The following is a 13693-nucleotide window of genomic DNA, read 5'->3' as shown; positions in this document are numbered from 1 at the left end:
ACTCAACATTTTCACTTACTGAAAGGAAGTAACCGATGAATAAACTTTGTTTTTAAAGAATTACCTTTTGGAAGGGAAGTAGAAATCTATAAATAATTCATGAATCTGCAAATGATTTTTCTGTGTTTCTTTAGCATTGCTCACATTAAAACACCTGGCCCAGAGGTGCAAACTACTCCTCTTCTCTACAGATCCATCAGCAAGTTACTTGTTGAGTGTCTTCTGGACTCTGTCAGAGAAGTTTAAGGAGGTGGCAAAAAAACATTAGAGAAAAGGGAGGGATGTAATCAAGCATTAAGTTCTAATGTTACAAATAAACCATATCCCTTTAAATTAGATGCTTCGAGGGGCAATGCTTAGAAGGTTAGGCAAAAAAGAGATGTTTGTAAGTATTGCCTCAAGAAGGGCCATGTGGGATTTAGGAATTTAGACTTGATTCTATAGCAACAGGGAGCCACTAAATACGTTCAGTGCCGTGTGGGGTGACGGAGATCTATATCTTGGAAAGATGATGCAGGCAACTTGTGGAGGATGAATTGGAAGGGATTAGCCTGGAAGGGAGGTACCGAATGAGGAGGCCATTACAGTAGCACGGGTCAACAATGGGGGATGAGGATGAGGCGGGCTGCTGAGCTCAGACCACTTCAGTGAGGATGCTAATTGAAGGCAGGTCCAAGTAAAGCGATGGGAGGGGATTGATACATTTTGAGGACAGGCAGTGGAGAACACTTAGGAGTCGGGACTGACGATAGGATGTAAATGGGTCTTAAACAAATTTAAAAGATAGGTTAATCTCCGGGGTGAAGTTACACATTTTTCCATTTAATCCTTGCTTCTTCTCCTGATATTTTAATTAGAAGGGTAGTTAATTCCTGTTCCGTACGCATAGGACACCGATCTGATTTTTATTTGTTTAAATAGTAAAATTTGGAATTTTTCATCTCTATTCTACAGGTTTCAGGAAACTCATCTTGATTTACGCTTTCGAACACCTCCATTCCCCTGGGCCAGTACCAGGGGTGAGGCCTCTGGAAGCGAGAGGGGAGACAAAACTTCTTTTATTTGCCCTAAAACCCTAAATCCTTTATTATTGTTGAGATAAAGTGAATCTTGTTCTATCGATTTTGGCAAAAAAATAACACAGCTCACTTAAACAGAGTTCACGTTTTAGGACCTCAGAACTTAAAATTACTACATTCTTATTGCTCATAAAGTTCTGCAGTATAATATTGTGTTCACAGAGTGTGGTCTGTGAAGGTTAAGACACAGGCAGACATGGTTTTTTCCTTTCAAAGATCATGCAATTTTTTATGATTTCTAGTTACAGTTAATCATACCGTTTTCATTTATAATAGTAACAAGAAATTTCCTTTTAACATCAATTTATTTAGGTAAAGAAAACTAGGTTAATGAAAAGAAAAAGAAAAGTTACACAGGAGGTTCTCTGATGTGTGCAAAATTGTGAAGGTGGTAAAAAGTGAATGAAGTTTGGGGAACACTAGGCAAGGAGGCAGAACATGGGGTTCCAAGGCAGAAGATTCAAGTCTCAGCTTGGTTATAAATAATCATGGCTTTAAACCAGTTGGGCAGTTCAGTTTTACTGAATCTCATCCATGAAATGGGGACAGTAACATCCCCCTTGTAGGGTCTTAATCCAAAGAGACAAAGTATGTGACGGCACCTCGAAACCTGCCAAGTGCATTGAGAACATCAGCTTTTATTGTTGTGACAGGGGTGGCAGGCACTGATGTTCGGCCGCTGATTTACAATTGCTTTTCCAGAGGCAGAACCGTAGCACAGGGACCTCACCTCCCTGGCACTGTGTATGGTGCCCTAAAATGCATCTGTTGCTTCCTGATGATGTTATCAATCTTTAGGGGAAGGAACTTATTGATTTGTTTCTCTTAGAAGTGCTTCTGCGAATTGATCTGGCCGTTTTGATGTTGCAGGCTTGCTAATGCCTCGGCCGTCCCTGGCTGTGGTTGGAAATGATCCTGCTGCAGGGAAAAGAACGGATCATTCTGACACTCTGGGGTCTGGCCTGGCTCCTCCAGGTCTGAGTGGGCTCAGAGCTGATGTTTAACTCCCGCAGGGCTCTTGTTCAATAACAACCAGGGGTCTCAGAACGCGCTTCTGCACCCAGCTGTAGTTGGGGCTGGGGGACATGGGTATTTTCATGTGTATTTTCCTTGTTTAAAATAGCCAAAGGGACTGCGGCAAAGGATGTCATGTGTTCCCTGAATGTGTAACTCATTCCTATACTTTTTTCCATTCCAAACATAGGTTCAATGGAGGCAGCAGAAACATTGAATAAAGTGCATGGGGTTTTAAATGCAAGTTTCCACAGCAGCAATCTCTTGAAAGTTTTGCATCCCCCTCTAAGCCTCAGTTTATACATCTGGAAAATGGGAGTAATAATACCTATCTATAAGATTGCTGTGAGAACTAAATGAAATAGCTCATTCTCTGATTCAATTGGGCCGCACAGCAGGTTGTGGACCTATCGGTTAGTTTCTTGGGACATTGTTGGGCTTTGGTTAAGTACAATCCATTTATCACCTGCAACAGATGTCTCCAGGCTCAGAATGGAAAGTGTTAGCAACCCTGAATCAGCCTACTGTAATGTTTACCAAAATGAGATGGTGACGTGGGCACTGAGCTGGGGAAGAGGCATTGACCCTCTGCTCCTAGGAGAAGGTCATAAAGAGGGAAGACCTAATGATGTAGTCCTTGTCATTTGGGGGCCACCTCCTAAACTCAAGCCCTTATGGCTGCTTCTGGTGATGTTCCTGTGAATTGGGCTCTGAAGAAGGCTACCTGAAAGAGAAGTGATGGACAGGGAGAGGAGCACCCAAAGTAGACCCCATGGGATCTCACCCACTTCCAGAGCACCATGGAATCCTTCCTGTTCCAACTCCTCAGGTCCAGTAGGCACCTGGCACAGGTAAACACTAAGTAAGCATTCGCTGGCAGAAGGATGTGGTTTAGAATGCACACAGCAACAAAATGCTCTTGAATATTTAATCACACACAAAACTGTGCACAAATACTGCCTTGTGCCCCATCATGACCCTTACAGGGAGAGGGTCCTTCATGAGGAAGCTTTTATGCTCTAAAAGCATGAGTAAGCACAAGAGTGCTGTGTATAACCAGGTACAGTAGAGCAGAGTGGTCTCTGGAATCAGGCTGATTTGAGTTCAAATCAAATTCCAGTTCTGCTGCTTACCAACTGTGGGAACTTGAATAAGCTATTTAATCTCTTTTAAATCCTGGTTTCCTTATCTCTAAAATGGAATAATCATAGTACCCATGTCATAAGGTAGCCGCCAAGATAAATGAGATAACACATGTAAAGTGCTTAGCACGGTTTCTAGCACATGATAAATCCTGCATAGAAGTTAAGTGTTATTATTATTATTGGCCGTTAGTAGTGGGTTTCCTTTGTCATGAAGTAAAACATGTTTCTAGACCTGCTGCAAGGAGGTTATTTACTGGGCACTTAATCAAGTCTTTGGGAAGGCTGCTTCATGTTTCCTTGTAAGGTGTTTTGAGAAGTATAGATGATGCTTGTATATATGTTTTTGCAAGAAGACACAAGTTGCATTTTGAGGAATTGATTTTTTGGCCTTAAGACAATTGGGTCTTTCTGTTAACCAGGATTCTCCTGCTCAGAACGTTTCTACATAGAAGGAGAGAACCACATCTAGATGATAACCCTGTGGTTACTTTCTCTTTGAGGGACTGTCCTTCAGCACTGTTAGCACTAAGATTGGTTAGGACTGGTTTTCACGTCATTCTACTGGAAAAACCTGTTCTGGGATTTCCCAGTGAATCACAGACAAATTAGGCAATTCATATGGGTAATACCCAAGTCCATCAATGTATTCCAGGGGAAAATAAAAACCTTAAATGGATATCATACTAATGGTGCTGTGAAATGATTATGGACTTTGATGACAACAGACCTGAATTATCTAATCCATCTGCCACTTACTGGCTCTTTTAAAAAAGGATTTAAGTCTATCCAACCTTGTACATGTAACAGCCTGGAATGTCATTCTCACACCCCCATCCATCTGGTGAGTCCTACTCTACGTTCAGCACAAATATCAAGGGCAACTCTTATTTATCAAGATAGTGGTTCAGTTGTTTAACACAAACCAAACAATTGCTGGTGTAATAGTTTATTTATTTCTCTGTAAAAATTGATAGAGGATAATAGGGTGGGTTCTACTCTAAGAACTGGTCCATGGGCTCAGGAACCTTCTATTTCACCACCACATCTACATTCTATCACATAGCAAAAGGAAAAGAGGTTGACAGCAAGCAGCTTTCTTTAAAGGGCATGACTAGAAGTGGCACAGATCCCTTCAGCTCTCATCCTGTTGGCTAGAACCTAGGCATATGGCCATGTCTAGGTTCAAGGGAGGCTGGGAAATGTAACCTCTATCTGGATGCCCATGTCGCAGCCAGTCAAAAAGTCAAGGGGTTCTTTCACTAACTGGAAGAAGAGGAGAATACTTATTAGCTAGAATTAGCAGTCTCTTGTCACGTTCTTCCTTTCTATTCAAGGAGCCATTAGGAGCGTAGGAACTGCGTTGCATTCCTTTTGGGAAACCAAATACTACAAAGCCATTAAAAATAAGGCAGATCAACAGATTTTGATAGGGAGTGACCTTTGGGATATATGTTGACTCTTTTTAAAAAGTACAGAAATTAGGTAAGCCGTCCCATTATACTTAAGAAAGATACAAAAGAAACTACTAAGTCTGGTAACTTTGAGGGGGCAGAGGTAGGAAGAAGATATACTTTTCACTGACCCCTATAACTCATTTGAACTTCTACCTTGTGTGTGCATTACCTATTTTTTAAAACTTTGAAATCACTGAATTTTTTAAAACTTTGAAATCACTGAATTATTCAGATATGATTCTATTACTTATCACAAACTACTTTTTCAGCAAGTAGGTGTGAATGACATGGAAACTAGTCCTAACCAATCTTAGTGCTAACAGTGCTGAAGGACGTCCCACCAAAAAGCAAGTAACTACAGGGTTATCATCTAGATGTGGTTCTCTCCTTCTAAGTAGAAACTTTCTAAGCAGGAGAATCCTGGGTTAACAAAAAGGCCCAATTGTCTTAAGGCCAGAAAATCAACTCCTAAAATGCAACTTTTGTCTTCTTGCAAACTCATATCCTAACATCATCTATACGTCTCAAAAGACCTTACAACAAAACATGAAATAACCTTTCAGGTGGGATACCCTAATTTCTGCTAATAAACGTGTACTGAAATTTTAGCCTTTTGTGAATTTTCAAGAAATGACTTGTTTAAGATGTTTCAATGAACTTGAAGAAAATCTCAGCATAAGTGAATGAATGCCCACAGACATTTTCAAATATCCTTTAAATTTGACTTATTTTCCTTCAATAGAAGGCAAGAGTGCCCCTAGAAGGAAGTTTCCATGCATGACTTTTTGAATATATGGTCAGGTATAGGGATGGTTAAATATCTGATTATTTTAACAGTTCTCTGGACTTTCAATGATTAGATTGAAAAAATTACTACAGTGTAAGGTTTCAGCTTAAGAATTTTTTGCCCATTTTGTTTTAAAATCAATACTAGAGAACATACATTCACTAGACTTTAAAAAAAAAAAAAGGATAATTGCTTAAGAAAATGGTCGTATTTTTCACTCTCTCTCCCCTTTGTTAATTTATGTTGCTCTGACTTAAGACTAAGATGAAGGTGTATATGAATTATACCTGCAAGAAATCAAGGATATCACAGAGGAAGACAAGACATGGGTTTCCTGTATTAGTCTCTGCTTTAAAAAAAAATTTTTTTTTTTTTTTGGCTGCTTTGGGTCTTTGTTGCTACACGTGGGCTTTCTCTAGTTGCGGTGAGCGGGGGCTACTCTTGGTTGTGGTGTGCAGGCTTCTCATTGCGGGGGCTTCTCTTGTTGCAGAGCACGGGCTCCAGTAGTTGTGGCTCGAGGGCTCAGTAGTTGTGGCTCACGGGTTCTAGAGCGCAGGCTCTGTAGTTGTGGCGCACGGGCTTAGTTGCCCCGCGGCATGTGGGATCTTCCTTAAACAGGGCTTGAACCCTTGTCCCCTGCATTGGCAGGCGGATTCTTAACCACTGTGCCACCAGGGAAGCCCTGCAATGGAATATTATTCAGCCATGAGAAAGCAGGGCATCCTGCCATTTGTGACAACATGGTTGGACCTTGAACACGTTAAGCTAAGCAAGATGTCTGACAGAGAAAGGCAAGTACCATATGATATCACTTAATGTGGAATTTAAAAAAGTAAAACCTTAAAAACAGAGTAAAATGGTGGTTACCAGGGAATCGGCGGGGAGGAGGTTAAGGGCAATGGTGTTTAAGGGTACAAACTTGTAAAGAAAATGAACCATAGAGATCTAATGCACAGTGTAATGAATATAGGCAATAATACTGTACTATATATAATGTGATAAATATCACTATATCAGCAATCATATTACAATATATAAATGTATCAAAGTAACACAGCTATACACCTTAAATTTATACATTACATGTCAAATTTGTTCAATTAAAAAATCGAGATATGATTCACATAACATAAAATTCACTCTTTTAACCTGTACAGTTAGGTGGGTTTTAGTATATTCACAAAGTTGTATAGCCATCATCACTATAAATTCCAGAACATTTTCATAACGCTCTCTATCCTTTTTAACATTGGCTTAAGGTGTCAGCAGGCAGGCTAAGGGCAGTGCTGGGTTCTAGGCTATTGCCTCAGTGATTCCTCTGGACTCTGGGACCTCTCGGAGATTGATCAGGGCTTTGGAATCAAAGGGACATTGATTTGGAGCTCAGCTCTTGCGCTTACCAGCTCTGGGGTCTTAAGCAATTTGCTCGGCCTCTCTGTTACTTGGATTTTTAAAAATGAGAACAATATTATCTACCTTAGGAATTTTGAAAGGTCATAATGCATAACAAATGCTAAACAGTTAGCCAAGTACCTAACACATAGTAAATACTCCAAAAGCACAATATCTTATGCCTCAGACAAAGCAGGTTTACACTTCACTTTTGTCCGAGGTAGCCATGCCTCTAGGGCCTTAAAGAAATTAAATTTTACACTCAGACTCTTCCTGTTCTGAAAATCGCCCCTTAAATCATTGGCTAGCAAATAGCAAACAGTCATCCACTTGGTTCCCTAATGAAATTATGTCCAGGTAAGAAGACTTTATTTCCCCCTTGATGTCTGACTCTCCCCAGAGGGAGGTCTTTGACATCAAATGCAAGGCTAAAGTAACATCGTTGTTCAATCACTTGGCCTCGGGGTATTTTAACAAACTAAATAGCTTCAGGTTCAGACAAAAGATAAAGTGAGTGACAGCCCAGAAGATGAAGAATTCCTTTTCTCATTTTTTTTAAGCTTTTTAGCCTATTGGCTAAGACTCAGGGCTGTGGGTTGCATTCTGGCTCTACCATTATTAGTGGTGTGACTTGGACATGTGACTCAATGGCTTTGGATTTCAGTAGTGTAATAGAAGGAAAGCACCACCTTCATCATAGGGGCTGCGCCGTGGTGCACCCAGCACAGTGCCCGGCCCATGCAGATACTCAACAAATATGATGAGGATGTTCAAATCCTGTTGAAACCTTTTAATCACCTCCTGCTCTCCTGTGTTGTCTGTCACCTCCACGTAGCAGTGGTCTTTAAAATCCTGGAGTTTTCTTTGTCCAGCTTTGGGGGCTTGTTTTATTTTATTTTGTCCTTTAAAGGAGCATGTTATAGGACTTGGCTAATATTTCTTCCACCTGTAGAGTAAAATGATTACATGCTCTGGTCTTGATGAGAGATTCTTAAAGTCAGAGCTTTGCAGTGGGGTGGAATACCCTGCTCTCATCAATTAGCCAGGAGCTCCTAGCTTGTGTGTGTGTGTGTGTGTGTGTGTGTGTGTGTGTGTGTGTGTGTGTGCGCGCGCGTGCGCGCGAGCACACGTGTGCACGCACCACAGAACCCTTGGCAGCTTGTGATGCCCATGAACCCCTCTCAAGATAACGTTTTTAAATGTAAAAAAATAAAATGCATAGGATTACAAAAGAAGCCAATTAAAATAAAATTACGAAAAACGTTTTAAAACAAATTGGTGCTGTAATCATGTATGTGCGTCTTTATTAATGTATTAAGTAACAAGATCTAGTAGCTGGTTTAATAATTACCATAATTTCAAATTAATGATGAATGCAAATGACCTATTGAGATAATTTCAAAACCTCTAACACGAAATGAAAGTATCTGTGATTTCACTGGTGACAGTCATAGGTACTAATACTACTACTGTGGCTTCGTTGCCTACATTCATCATTGAAAAAATGCCAAATTTCAGGTAGAGATTAATGAAAATATATATATATGTATTTTTTTCTCTCCTCCTTGAACTCAATCCATGAGCCCAAGGTTAAGAACTCCTGAGTGAAGCCAAGTCTAGCACTACCCAAGATGTCTACTGTGGTGATGGGAACATAGTCACGGACCATCTTCAGACAACCTGCCTATTGGTCTGACCTCTGTACTTGGCTTTCCAATATGGAAGTACTAGCGAGTGAAGGCATTTGGTTTTATTGTCTACAGAGAGTTGTGAGCGGCCACTCTGAAATTAAGGCTGAACAATGAAGGATTCAGGTGGGCTTTGTCATTTGTGCCATTTGGTTTGTCTGTCATGGTGGTGATAAATGAGCCTAGAGGTTGACATCTATTCCTGACATCCATTCCTGTCTACCTACCAACACTCCACGGTTCATCAGCGTTAACTGTTCTTTCCCCTTTCACGTGCCATGCCTCCGGCCACTCATTGCCTTGTTCACCTACCAGAGAGAGACTATGAACCGTAGATGTGTTGCCTTGCAGAAAACATTCTCCCTCCTTGTGGGGATCCCAAAGCCCGCCCCCTTTCAGGCCCTGGACTTCATTCTGAATCTGGTTGGGATTCCCATCCCAGTCCTGCTCTTTCTGATGCCCTTTCTAGCTCTCACCTACCTTTCAGAGTCCTTTTTGCAAGGGGAGATCTCTTCCCAGGTCTGGCAGTATAGGACCTCATGGGCTAAAATGAATTCATCCCTTTGCAGAGACTGTAAAGAACAGTTGTTAAGGTGCATGGGCTTGGGAGACAAACCAGTTGGGGTTGGATCCCTGCTGCATTACTACCAGCTGTGTGACCTGGGCATGTTACCTTACCCCTCTATGCCTCAGTTTCCTCCTAAGAAAAAAAAAAAAGTGGGAATAGCACTTTTCCAGTAGGGTAGTTGTGAGGATTGAATGCTTTAAAGCTTGTCAGCTTAAAAGTGCCTGGCATATAATAAGCACTCAATAAATATTAGTAGTTATTACTTGTCAGCCTTTGGCTGATTCTAGGCTGTTAACTGTCACCCTCAGCAAAGTTCTCCAATTCCACTTTGCATATTCTCTCACACTCTGTTCCTGGGCCATTGACATAAGTGACAACTGAGGGATCTTTTTAATCTTCTGAGGCTTGAGCTAGGGAGATTAAGACAGAATCCAGGAGTTACATAATAAAATAATGTTAAAAATAATATTTGACATTTGCTGAAAACTCCCTGCTCTGCCAGGTACTTACTGGACATCTTATGTAATCCCCCCAACAACCTCACAAGTCTGTACTATTATTCACATTCATGGTTAATGAATCAGGCTCAGAGGGATTAATTATTTGCTGTCCAAGGTCACAGAGTTCCTTTCCCTGGATTGAGGGCCATCTCTATCTAGTCAGATGCCGTCTTTGTAAGGACATGAGGTGAGTAGCAGACAGCTACTGTTTGCTGAGTTATGGGCTCCCCCCTGAAACCACTCTCTGGTTCCCTGTACTCGGCCATGGCGAAGGAGACTTGGCCTAGAGAGGGCTGTCTGGCAGTAACTCATGCAGGTTTTGTGAAGTCACATGTGGTCCCGGAGTTGCCAGGAAAAGGGATGTCTTGATGAGCCAAAATGTAAATTCCTTAGGAGAGGAAAAGTGAAAGTGAGCTTGTTCACACTGTGCAGGGCTCCAAGGAAATGACACAACACAAGAGACATAGTGTCCTGCCACTAGATTCCATCATATTTCAGGAGCATTATTCTGCATTTGATCATAAGCTTGCCTCCAGACAGTTCGCTTTTTGACCAGAGGCAGAGGTGACCCAAAGTAAAAAGAAGTTGATATTTGAAATACTAGAGCTGGATGCTTCCAGATATTTAAAATACAGTCTTCTGGGAAGCTGGTGGGGAGGGGGCGTGGAGAGAGGGAAGCATGTGTTCCTCACCATATTCCAAAGTTTCCCTTGTCCTGGAGATAAGTTGCTCAAAGCAGGTCACGGCCAGGAGAAGGGAATTTGGGGAAGCTTATCGAGTTTAGCCAAATCTGAAAGGATTTCTAGGGCCCTCCCTGGGGTTTCCAAAAACTCTTCGTTGGCTATTTGTTTTTCCTCTTCTTTCTCCATCTCTCTTCTTCCCTCTCTCTCCTTATTGTTTTCTTTCTCTCTCCTGGTCTTGCCTTCTCCAGAATGCCCATCCCACTGTCCTGATAGCAGCTCACAGAGGCTTACCTGGCGGCCCTCAATGCCTAGAGGAAGGCTAATTTTCCTCCAGTCAAGGCCAGGACTGGGTTACCTGGGCTTTGAATGCCCTTTTTGTCAATAGGTTCCTGCCCTTCTTTTTGCCTCTTCCAGACCTTCTAAGTTATATTTACAACTGAAGACTGGGGTCTCAGGGATCTGGAAATTGCTGGCATTTTAGACCAGCACAATTAATGCCATTGTTTATGGAATGCTGTCTTGGAGAATTTACTGAAGGCCATTTAGAGACAGATTTTTTAAAGACTATTTAAAAGTTTTTTAGAAAAACGATTGGAAGTTTGATAAGACCCAAAGGTTTCAAATTTTTTGGTGAACCTGCCTAATCTGATGCACACTATATTTGGATTCTTAAAGTGAGAAGCTCTGATAAATTCAAACCAGATCAGCTGCTAATCCTTAGACCAGAGTTGGCAGACTGTGGCCTCCACTCAAATGAGGGAAGCTGGCTCCTCCATTGATAGAGCCCAACCAGAAAGGTACCAAGGTAAGTACCAAAAGTCCACACGGGCAACTGCTTGAAGAAGTTGACCCAGCCGAACAGTCCAAGAAGGAGGCAGAATTCCATCTTGGGTCTGTGGTGATGATTCCTTCTTTCCCAAAGGGTGTCACTGAAGCTTCCAGAACTGCTCCCATCCCCACCATGCACAAACACACCTGTTCCCAATGCAGTTCCAATGCTGGAACCTTCCCATTTGGGTTTATTATAGTGTAGTTCAGTGGTTCTCATATCCTCTATAGGGCTTGTGAAACACAGATGGCTGGGCCTCACTCCCAGAGTTTCTGATTCAGTAGGTCTCAGATGGGGGTCTAAGAATTCGTGGGTCTAACAAGTTCCCAGGTGATGCTGAGGCCGCTGGTCCAGGGACCACACTTTGGGAACCACCGGTATAGTTAAAGGGCAGGCTCTGGAATCAGATTTCTTGGGCTCAAAGACTGGCGCCATCCCTCATACACGAGAACCTCTTGGGCAAGTTAACCTCTCTGTTGCCTCAGCTTCCTCATCTGTTTAAAAGAAAATAGGGATAGGAATTGCACCTGCTTCCTGAGGTTGTTTTGAGGGGTAGATGAGATAATGTATGGAGAACACAACCTAGTACAGGCAAGTGCTCGCTAATTCCAGTTGTTGTAGATGTTATTTCTCCAAACATACCAACATGGCAGAGCTGCTCTCCGGCTGGTGCCTTCCAGATGCACCCGTCCACGCAAAGACCACACCCACCCACCCTGGTGTCTCTGGGTGCCAGCAGTTTTGGGGGCTTAAGGAGGCTGGACCGCCTGGCCCTCCCCGGACGCCATCGGTCCCGAAGGCGCCTGCACGCCGCACTTTCGAGTGCTTGTCAAAGCTGGGAATTAGAAGGCTGCCTAACCCTGCTTCCTCGGTTACCGAGTCCTCGGAGCCGGAGCCGCAGCCTAGGCACGGATCTGAGCACTTTTATCAACGCCCTCGTCTTCTTTTGTGCTCTGTGACTGGGAAAGAAGTAAAAATGGACCAGAAGAATCCCGCCTGCTGTCCCAAGCACTCAATTTTATATTGGCTGGATTTAGCCGCATGAACTTAGATTCGCCAACCCACCTAGGTTTCCAGAGCCGCAGCGGCTTCTAGATATTCTGTACAATTTCCTCTGTCCTCCGTTATCGTTTTTAAATTAACTTTTTTAAAAAAGTCAAGCAAAAATGAGTCAAGAAAAGGTCGGAATAGTTCAGTTGCTAGACTTGCTTTTTGTTTTTATTATCAACAATCAAGTTAATGGTACACTCTTGGAAAACTATATGCACATGTAGAAATATTTCCCTTTTAAATAGAAGCATTCATTTAACACATATAAATAAATTCGAAAATCTGAAACATAACTTATGACGCTTATGTTCACAAACATAGTCCAACAAGAAGGAAAAAATAAAAAAGAAATCAGACAGACATGCACCTGATAACAAAAATATATACCATTGTCTGAACCGTGGTCTCTCTAAACACAAAGGAATTGAACCCGTGAGAACCTTATTATTCCATAAAGACACACCATAGAGACTACAAGAAGAGAAAAACATTATACGGTCACGTAGAGGAGACGGTCTGTACTGATATTAACACGATACAATTGAGTCACAGAACACAGTTGTAGAAAGACACCAAAAAAGTTAAAGCCTCAACATTCAACTAATATCTATAGTTTGTGCCTTTTAAAATGAAAAACAAATAAACAAAAAATCCCAACAGAGATGTCTAAACTGCGAGAAGAATGGAATCATCAATATACAGTCCATCCACCATACAGGATGTGCGTCCATTTCGGATCAAACAGAAATGCAGAGACACTTCTGCAAACTTGTGTGCGCCTCTTTTCCTTGCTGGGTAGATCTCTCTGCAGCCATTTGCGTGGACTGCAATTGACTCCAATCCAAAGCAGTGCCAAAAAGTTCAGTAAAAGCTGGTGGAAGAAAATGCCGGTTGGGGTGTCAAGAGAGAAAAAAAGGGAAGAGTTGCGAGTTATGTGACATCGTTTGCAGAGTTTGAGGATGAAAAGGCATTTCATGTATAGGGCATCTTTCAGGGCCGAGTGGCTGCACAGATTCAGGTTGCGAGCTGCAACTGTGCGCGGTTCGGATGCGCAGATGGCGGGATGCTGTTCGACGAGGTGGGGCTGGCAAGCGGGCGAGAGGAAGTCACCTTGGCCGCGGGGACCATCTGCACGAATCGTCGCCGCAGCGGCCCGAATCCAAGGACAAGAGGGGAAGCGGGGCGTCTGGAAGGCCTTCCTACTCTCCCTCAAGAGGAGCCCCAAGGGAGTCTGTGCTGTCCGGGGTGGAGGTGGGGTGGGGGCGCGGATGAATTTAGGAATTCGCAACATGGATCCCTCAGACAGTGCCAGCCGCAGCTTCCCTCTTCCCCCCCCTTACTTTGTTTTATTTTTTTTCTTAGATTTTAAAAACTTTCGGTTTTTAAAAAAATTGTTACTTCCTTTTTTTTTTTTAATTGGGGGAAGTTTTGATTACTTTTTTCTTTTTCTAAGCAAGTCACTGAGTTGGTTGTGGCCTCCCACCCCTCTCTCCCTGTCACCCTT

This window comes from Delphinus delphis, chromosome 5 (assembly GCF_949987515.2).
Source record: "Delphinus delphis chromosome 5, mDelDel1.2, whole genome shotgun sequence".
In the NCBI taxonomy this organism is placed as follows: Eukaryota; Metazoa; Chordata; class Mammalia; order Artiodactyla; family Delphinidae; genus Delphinus; species Delphinus delphis.
The sequence above is the reverse complement of the archived record's forward strand: the minus strand, read 5'-3'. Positions refer to the sequence as shown.